We start from the raw sequence: 9,774 nt of genomic DNA, 5'->3' as shown, positions 1-9,774 counted from the left end.
CTGTTGGGAGACAGAGAGAAATCTCAGGAAAAGGGAAGGGCAAACCAAAATCAGAGCTAGAGAGAGAGAAAATAAAAATCAGGATTTGAATTCATAGAAGATCAGGGTTGGAAGGGACCTCAGGAGGTCACCTAGTCCAACCCCCTGCTTAAAGCAGGGCCAACCTCCAGACAGATTTTTGCTCTAGATCTCTAAATGGCCCCCTTAGGGATTGAACTCACAACCCTGGGTTTAGGAGGCCAATGCTCAAACCACTGAGCTATCCCTCCCCAAATGTGGCCCTTCTATGGGAGAGAGGAAAAGATCAATTCTGCCTCAACGTCCCACCCAAACTCTCAGTGAGAAGGGAGGGAGGTATTTCCAGGTGGCATGAGTGATCTATACCCTGAAGATACGACACCTGCTGAGGAGACTCCTGAACTTAGAAAGTTCTCATGGTCTTTGTGGGGAATCCCAGCTCTTTCCTCCAGACACTTACAGATTCCGAGTTTGTTTAATGTCTCCTCACCAATGTAGGGGACTGTAAGCATCTGGACTCACCCCTGTGGTGCCTACTGCGGGTCGCTCAGGGAATTAGCTCAATTTCCAGCCCACAGCGCCCTCTGCAGGCCAGTGATCCACCTTACCGCTGGCCCCTGTGTCCCTCCCAGGACCCCAGGTGCCCCGTTTGTCTGGGGCGCTGCCCCTTGGCAGTAACCCCTCAGTCTTAGGGTCCTCCCTCCCCGGGGACCCCCCACCCACTATCCCCACCTCGCCTCAGTATACGGCTACTGCCAGTCATCGTCTAGCCCCCACGCCCTGGGGCAGGCTGCAGTATCAGCTTACTCATCACTGGCAAGGTTGGGTTTGGACCTGCTGCCTTGGCCTACCGCTGGGCTGCCCTCTGCAACCCCCAGTACCCCTTGGCCTTCTGCTAGGCCACAGCCTGGGGCTTTCCAAGCAGGAGCTCCCCGGCTCCTCTGCCTGTCCCCAGCCCTGCTCCACTCAGGTCCCTGCAGCCACGTCCCTCCATCTCTCTGAATGCATTGAGAGGCTGTGTCTGCCCCTGGCTTCCCTGCCTTTACAGGGCCAGCAGAGGCCTGATTAGGGCCCAGCTGCGGCTGCTTCCCCAATCAGCCTTGTAGCTTTTCCCCTGCCCCAGCCCTCTCCCAGGGCTGTCTTTAAACCCCTCTGGGCAGGAGCAGGTAACCACCCCGCTACAGGGACTCTAAGGATCTCTCTTTCCTTTGACCTCTGGACATCTGGGGCCCATAACTCTTCTCTTTGTTCCAGGATGGAAATCACATCAAGTTTGTAAAGTGGAAAGAAAAGGGACAGAAAACAAGTGAGATCAGGTGAATTTATTGGTTTATATATTAATTGAACCACAGTCCATTGTAGACCAGTAAAATCCGAGGCTCAGCTCCCCAGGTACTCAAAGGTACACAACACTCTGCAGGGATGGAGCTGGTAGGAAACCCTGCCAACCCCCCCCGCCCCACTCCCCCGAGTAACAGTGTCCAGCACCCGCAGCACCCCCAGACTGGCCCCAGGCCAAGTTTTCATCACTGCGGGTATTTTTAGTAAAAGTCATGGTCAGGTCACGGGCACGTGAATTTTTGTTTCAGGCCCGTGACCTGTCCATGACTTTTACTAAAAATACCCGTGACTAAAATGGAGCCTTAGTTATTATCAAAGAGGCTCCTAAAACATAAAGAAGGTAAATCCATGTGCCAGAAAGTGAAGACTCCAGACAGAGGGCAAGTCTCCCTGGCTCTGCTTCTTGCTGACAGAGAGGTCCAGAGACAACGAGAGAGTCCTGGGGATGCTGGGAACAGTAAGCATGGGCTGGTGGGGTTCAGTGGAGTAAGGAACAGGAAGGGCAGGGCTATCACTGAATGCAGGATCTCAGCAGTGTCAGGAAAGAATTAGGGAATCTAGTGAGTCGGATGTGATGGGTGGGAGTATGAAAATCCCTGGGTGTGGAGATGTGATGGGGCATACAGGCCCCGCACTGGACAAGAAGGAGTTAACCCCACACTCTGGGCTGAGGAAGCTACGCCCCCTCGCCCCTACTGGGCATGCTCCAAGTGCTGTCTCAGTATAAAAGGGAGCTGCCCAGCTCATTCTGGGCTGACCGTGGCAGAGGAAGGACACATGCTGCTGGCTCCAGCCCGGGAGCGGCCAAAGCCCCAGACTATAGGAGCTGGAGATGCTGAGACCCAGACAGACACCTGGATATCTGCAGATGCCATGTGGAGGCCGGAGTCACCAGAGGTAGCACAGTCTGAGGAAGCCAGAGACCCCAAAGACATCAAGGACACAGCATCAGGAGATACGGTAGGAAGAAGCCCAGGGGTACTAGGCAGTTGACTGGTTATTGACCTGGCTTTTGAGTCACTGTGTTTCAGCTTGCCACTACCAGGGCCCTGGACTAGTACTAACGTGGATACCAGAACGAATGGATACAAACTGGCCGTGGGGAAGTTCAGACTTGAAATTAGACGAAGGTTTCTGACCGTCAGAGGGGTGAAATATTGGAACGGCCTTCCGAGGGAAACGGTGGGGGCGACGGACCTGTCTGGTTTTAAGATAAAGTTAGATAAGTTTATGGAGGGAATGGTTTAATGGTAAAACATAGTAGTCAAGGAAAGCCAAGCAATGGTGGGTAAATAGTATAATGGCTAACGGGGTCGGGCTGGAGACTCTTGCCTATATGCTCGGGGTCTTACTGATCGCCACATTTGGGGTCGGGAAGGAATTTTCCTCCAGGGCAGATTGGCTGAGCCTCTGGAGGTTTTTCGCCTTCCTCCGCAGCATGGGGCAGGGATCTCTAGCAGGAGGGTCTCTGCCGATTGCAGTCACTAAAAACAGGATTGGGGACTTCAACAGCAGAGTCCAGGGAAGGGGTAGAGACGGTTTTATGGCCTGCAGCATGCAGGGGGTCAGACCAGATGATCATAATGGTCCCTTCTGACCTTAAAGTCTATGAGTCTATGAGTCTATGAGTCTATGACTGGGACCCGATGGAGCGGGAGAGTCCAGGTCCCTCTACCCTGGCCGCCATCCACCCTCCTTGGTGGTGGCCCACTTCCTGACTGTAGCCGCTAGGCTGCATAGCCCTGCTGAGGAGGGTTGTTTTATGGACGCTGACCACTAGGCCATACAGACCAAGGGAGAGGGCGCCCATATTGACTGCAGTCATTGGGCTGTACCACTCTGACATCAAGGGCGACCACATTGACTCCGGCCATTGGGCCATACTGCCCTGAGGCTAAGGGCAGGCAGGCGGACTTAACTGTGGGGCCATGGCACCCTCGCCCCGCCCCCAAAGACGGACGGGGCGTACAGAGCCTGTGAGACGTAATGGAGAACGCGGGCACCGATCGGCTTCTGCTGAAAGGCCCTGCATTCGAGACAGCTGGCGAGTGAACAACCCCTTTGTCCTGACTAGCAGTCGCTCTGACCTGAGAGGGACTAGTTCCTGAAATGGCGGATGGAAAACAAGCAGCAACAGGTGACCTAGCAACAGCAGTTCCAGACTCCACGACTACAGCAGGTTGTTGCCCAGCAACAACAGAGGATACAGGAGCTGGCCGCACCACGAGAACAGTTGCTCTAGCAGATGGCGGCCCTGATGCGACCAACAGGATCACCTTCCCCCGCCGCCGCTGGGCCGAGGCCGTCGAGTTGATGGAAGACTATTTGACAGCCAAGGGGGCAGAACTGTGACCCTGGAAATCCGAGAATCCAGACAAGAGGGATGGCCCAGCTAGGGTGGGAAGGGGGCCCAGCTAGGGTGGGAAGGGGGCCCAGTTACCCCAACCAGGGGACCCACAACACATGCCCCTGATGCCACCTGCTAATCCGAACCCAAACCGAAGATGTCCAGCCAGCCGAACTACAGCCCAGAGAGAGGAGAATCTGTTAGGGTGACCCAGGGGCCGAGAGGAACCAAGACTGCTGCTATGAGTGTGGCCAGGAGGGGCACTTTCGGCGAGACTGCCCCTATATGGACCATAGTTATGGGCAGCTGTGCATAGCCAGCCCTCAGGCCCGGAAAAGAGGTCCAGAGAAACTCCTGACCCCCTTGGAAGTTGATGGGATCTCCACAACAGCCTTGGTAGATTCTAGTTACAGCCAGACGCTTATCCGGGCCGGCCTGGTACCAAACCTCACAGCGGCAGGGACTGAGATACATCTCTAGTGTATCCACGGGGACATATGGCCATATCCGACTGCCTGGGTAAGTCTGGAAACTACCCACCATGACAAGGTCCTCCAGATGGGTGTGGCTGTCAAAATTGGCCTACCCTGTGGTCCTGGGAGGGGACTGGCCGGGGTTCCAGGAGATCCTGCGTGAATATGGTCATCAACCCGCAGGAGAGGGGAAGAAAGGGCTAGCAAGGAGGGGATGACTTGGGCACCCCTCAGCCCGACCTAGGAAAGTGACCATCCAACCCCACCGAGACTTCAGGTGACCCATACCCTGATGCGGAGACCCCCCCGTGAAGGATGCCAAGGTGGAGCTGGAGCGTGATGGGGACTCATCAGGGAATTGATGGAGGACCGCACCTTCAGCTGAGCCTGGGACCAGGTTACGAACCCAACCAGGAAGGAGGCGACGCTCTGTGGCTACCGCAGATACCCCAGTTTTTCTGGCTGGGTATACACTGGGAGGTAAAAGACTACTGTGCATCCTGTCCTGAATGCCAGTGTGCTGGACTAAAGTGGGTACCCAGGGCACCCCTCATCTCCCTCCCAGTGATCGGGGTACCTTTCGAACACATTGGCATGGATCTCATGGGACCACTGGGGAAGAATAAGGCGGGAAACTGTTACATTCTAGTGGTACCTGGAGGCCATCCCCTTGCATGCAGCCCCAGCTCCCAACATTGCCACAGAGCTCATGAAGATTTTCGCCAGGGTTGGGACATCACGGGAAATCCTGACAGACCTGGGGCACCGACGTATCCTTGCGGCCTCTGGTTGAGCCGTGTCGCGTACTGAACCGCCTGAGCACTCAGGACCTCAGTGTATCACCCCCAAACCGACGGGCGAGTGGAGAGGTTTAATGGACCCCTCAAAGTGATGCTGTGCAAGTTTGTAGGAAAACAACCCTTGACATTTGGACACATTACTCCCAGTCTTGCTGTTTGCCATTTCTCCAAGACTGGGTTCTCCCGCTTCGAACTCTATGGGAGGCAACCCCAGGTCATCCGCGACCTCCTAAAGGAGGACTGGGAGGAGCAAGAAACTCCAGTCATGGGGTCAGCGGGATACATGTTACAACCACGTGAACAGCTCCGCACCCGGGGGGCCTTTGCGCAGGAGAATCTGCTGTAGTCTTAGGTGTACAATAAGGAGAACAAGCTAAGCAGCTTTGAACCTGGGGACTGAGTCCTACTTGTATTGCCCTCTGCGGAGTCCAAACTCTCGGCCAGGTGGCAGGGCCCCTTTGAGGTTGCACGACACCATAAACAACAAGATCCAGATGCCCAGGCGGCAAAAAGAGGAACGCACATATCACGTCAACCTGTCAAAAGCCTGGAAGGCTAGGGAAGCCTTGTTCATCGCCCCTTACTCCCTGGAACCAAGGCAAATCGGGCTCCCAGCTGGAAGGTGATTGTTTGGGGGAAAGAGACAGAGCCAAGGGAACCCTGCTGGGGCGTCTGAAGAAGTTAGGCCTTCCAGGGGACGGTAGGCCTTTTAGTAAGACAGGCAGGTGTGACGGCTGTTATTTTAAAATCTTTTTTTTTCTTATCCCTTTTTCCCTACTCCAAAATAAACACGGCTAGGGGTTGAAGATGCCTGGTCTGTCACTGTCCAGCCCTGATCCCAGACGGACGAAGGGATCTGCACTCAGCCTGATTTGCTGGGCAAGTAAAGGTTCAGACATAAGTTCTTGTTGCCTAGGGCCCGGTGTCGGAACTGCAGAATTCCATGCCAGGAGAGGGAAAACCCTGCGGCCTGACATCTGAGGGGGGGACTCAGAGAGACCAAGAAGGGGACAGGATGCAGCTAGCCCTGTCACTCATGATGACACCCACTCCCCTTCCTCCCACTGCCCCCGCCTCCTGGGACCCCAGAAGCAATTGCTCCCCTCTGCTTTCATTGTCTGCAGGCCTCTTTGCTAACTGTTCTCCAAAATCTCCCATTTCGCAACCACTTTCCACCTGATGCTCCCACTGTCCGGAGTGTTCTTTGCTTTGGACTCCCACCGTGCAGAAGTAAGAGTGGCAATACATCATATACCAGACCATTCTGCGCTGCTGCTGATGGCGGCGTTGCCTTCAGAGCTGGGCCCCCGGCCAGCAGCCGCCGTTCTCCGGCCCCCCGGATCTGAAGGCAAAAACCGGAGCGAACCGCTAAGTTACAAGAAATTTGTCACATCCCGTGATTTGGGCAAAAAAAATTAACTTCAAAATGCTCTAAAGAACAACAGATCTGTCTGTACATTGTAAAAAATGCCACTTGATAGAACAGATAAGTTCTATCGGGCTGGTTTAATACAACGCCATGAGAAACGATCATTTATAGACCAGCTTTCCTTCGGGCTGGTCTGTTATTGCTTTCAAATAACTCTGCAAACGAACAGAATCAAAATGTCGTTCACCCATTTCGTTTTTGTATTTGTAAATTAAAAAAAAAAAAAGTAAGTCATTTAAAAGAGAAGTATACTCTATCACATATTCCAGTAAAATGTGATGGGCATTGCATCATCTACTACAAGTATTTTCACTATCCATAGCTGTAAAATTGGAATCTCACGGGATTAAGGCTTAAAAAACGTATTCACAATAACCAGTCAAACAGAACACAGAACACACAGTGCTTGCTTCGCCAGGGTTGTGTTGTTAAACTGGGAGGAGTGGTAGATGTAGATCAATCTCTGATAATTTTCATATGACTTTACATTGTGCCTCTTCATATAACCTTGTGGTGGGTCTACCCACGTGTGACCTCTGTTTTCATGGGACTTTGTATCAAAGCCTCATTTAGAAACTTTGCATTGCCCTTGGTATAATATTATAGCCCCTAAGAATAGAATAAGATAGAAGAAAAATTTCTTTTTGCTAGCAGTAGAACAAGAGCTCTTCCCCCCCCCACTCTTAATCAATTGCCCTGTTGAATAAATGAGGTATGAATGAGCAAGGCATGGAAGGCAGCACCTCCAGACAGCCTCAACTGTTGGAGAGGGGCTGGGAGCCAGACCCAAGGATAATAAAACGTGTCAAGTGGGCTCATTAAAGACAAGCAGACATACCCACGGCCTCAGGGGTTAGAAGCAAGCACCTTCTTTTGGAAACACCCTTTTTGCAGCATTGGGACAACACTCAAAAGGACCAATGGACACAGACACAGAGTTTGAATCTGGTATAGATTTGCATAAGAGGAAAGCTGCTATAAAAGTGAAGTGTCTTGCAGAGGACCTCGGGTCTCGTCTTGTCAACATGGGAGCATCGATCCGGATCAGCAGAAGCCCGGCTCCACCCCCTCCCCCATCTAACTCACCTGGCCAGTTAAGTTAAGGGGAGCAACTAATTGGTAACAACAAGACGGAGTGTGTTTGTGTGTGTGTGTGTGTGAGTGTAAGTGTAATATATTATATGCATATGATACAGTGTTAACGAATACATGTATTACTAATAAATGTAGCGTTTTGCCTTATTCCCCCTGAAAAGATCCTGTGCAGTACTTTAAGTACAACATTTTGGTGGAGAATGCGAAAGTGGGAGCAAGCATAGAATCCACAGTTATTATAAAACTGGTGTGCACACCGCCAGCTTTGGCACTCTTTTTTAACCAAACTCTGAAGGATATAGGAGTTTAGGTTTAAATTGTGTTATAGAGGTACATACACCCTCAGCCGTAGCAAGACTGAGCTAAAGAGGAGAACTTAGTGTTTCTCACTCTGATCCGGGGAAGGATTTGTATAATTGGTGTATGAACCCTCGGTGGTAACAGACCGAGTAATACAGAGGGAAGCTTAGCGTCTCTCCCTCTGGCCCAGAGTGGGTTAAAATCATAAGATACAGATCTTGTTCTGTTAAACCAAACTCTGAAGGATATAGGAGTTTGGGCAGTGTAGTGTGGTTTATGTTTGTTTGTTTTGTTTTGTTTTGTAAGTAATATTGTGGTAATTTCACAATTTTGAAGAAAATGTTTAAGAAACGGAACCAGGAAGGGTGGGGGCTAGTTGAAAAGCCCACCCTCCTTGCTAAATTGGTAGTGGAACAAGGCTTGTGCCCATGGAAAGAAACTGTCCATTGAATAGCTAGGCAGCAGTTCTGCAGAAAAGGACCTAGGGGTTACAGTGGATGAGAAGCTGGATATGAGTCAATGGTGTGCCCTTGTCGCCAAGAAAGCTAATGGCATTTTGGGCTATATAAGTAGGGGCATTGCCAGCAGATCGAGGGACGTGATCATTCCCCTCTATTCGACATTGGTGAGGCCTCATCTGGAGTACTGCGTCCAGTTTTGGGCCCCACACTACAAGAAGGATGTGGAAAAATTGGAAAGAGTCCAGTAGAGGGCAACAAAAATGATTAGGGGGCTGGAGCACATGACTTATGAGGAGCGGCTGAGGGAACTGGGATTGTTTAGTCTGCAGAAGAGAAGAATGAGGGGGGATTTGATAGCTGCTTTCAACTACCTGAAAGGGGGTTCCAAAGAGGATGGAGCTTGGCTGTTCTCAGTGGTACCAGATGACAGAACAAGGAGCAGTGGTCTCAAGTTGCAGTGGGGGAGGTCTAGGTTGGATATTAGGAAGCACTATGTCACTAGGAGGGTGGTGAAGCACTGGAATGGGTTCCCTAGGGAGGTGGTGGAATTTCCTTCCTTAGAGGTTTTTAAGGCCTGGCTTGGCAAAGCCCTGGCTGGGATGATTTAGGAGGGGTTGGTCCTGCTTTGAGAAGGAGGTTGGACTAGATACCTCCTGAGGTCCCTTCCAATCCTGATATTCTATGATTCTATAACTGTATAAGTTAGCAACTTCTACATTAGCTAAAAAATAAAAAGCAATAACAAAAATATCTAAACAAGTGCCAACACCACCACAAGTGCGAAATGTTGGACTTGAAAAATACAGTTAAATAGCAGACAGTGTCCTTGCAAAAATAATAATTTGATTAGGCTAATCAATATTGCAAAAGTTGATCCCAGTGCTTATTCTGAAAAAAATTACCTTTTATTAGGAATTAATTTGTTGAGAACCCAGACATTCTAGCTTTAACACACACAGAATCATAGAAGATCAGGGTTGGAAGGGACCTCAGGAGGTCATCTGGTCCTGCCCCCTGCTCAAAGCAGGACCAACACCAACTAAATCATCCCATCTCGATGTCTGTCTCAGAATTGTCAAGAAAACATACTTTCTCTCTCACAACTTGTGCGATATATAGACAACAGGAGCCTGGCCTGGTGATTGTACTTCAGGATACAAAGACTGAAGTATGGGAGAACATAGACGTGTTCTTTATTCCTCACACCAACAGCAGAACATAAAAATGTTGGCAGACAAATCTACACCGATATAGAGCGGCTCCAAAACTCTGGACCGCCGAGCTGGGGACAGATCCTGCAACCTTCATGCGTTCAAAGCGTCTGCATCGGGACTCCTTACAAGGATCAAATCTTTGGCTCCTGAGGACAGGTTTCCCAAGAATAAAGCAAGGGAAGGCGTGAATCCAGGCAGATGGAAGGGGAGATGGACCCATCTTGGGCTAGTGCAGAGAAGCGGAGCGTGTAGCCACTGATAAAATTTGAGTGTGATTTCCAGGCATTTAAGCTGAG

The 9,774-nt window shown here is 50.9% G+C and overlaps 1 pseudogene; it reads right to left on the bottom strand.

Annotated features, from left to right (window-relative positions):
• Positions 1-9,774, bottom strand: part of LOC101945809 (zinc finger protein 501-like) — a 56,576-nt pseudogene that overhangs the window by 5,233 nt on the left and 41,569 nt on the right.

The sequence above is a fragment of the Chrysemys picta genome, chromosome 16, assembly GCF_011386835.1.
Source record: "Chrysemys picta bellii isolate R12L10 chromosome 16, ASM1138683v2, whole genome shotgun sequence".
Classification (NCBI taxonomy): Eukaryota; Metazoa; Chordata; order Testudines; family Emydidae; genus Chrysemys; species Chrysemys picta.
This window is presented reverse-complemented; position numbering and strand designations above follow the sequence as displayed.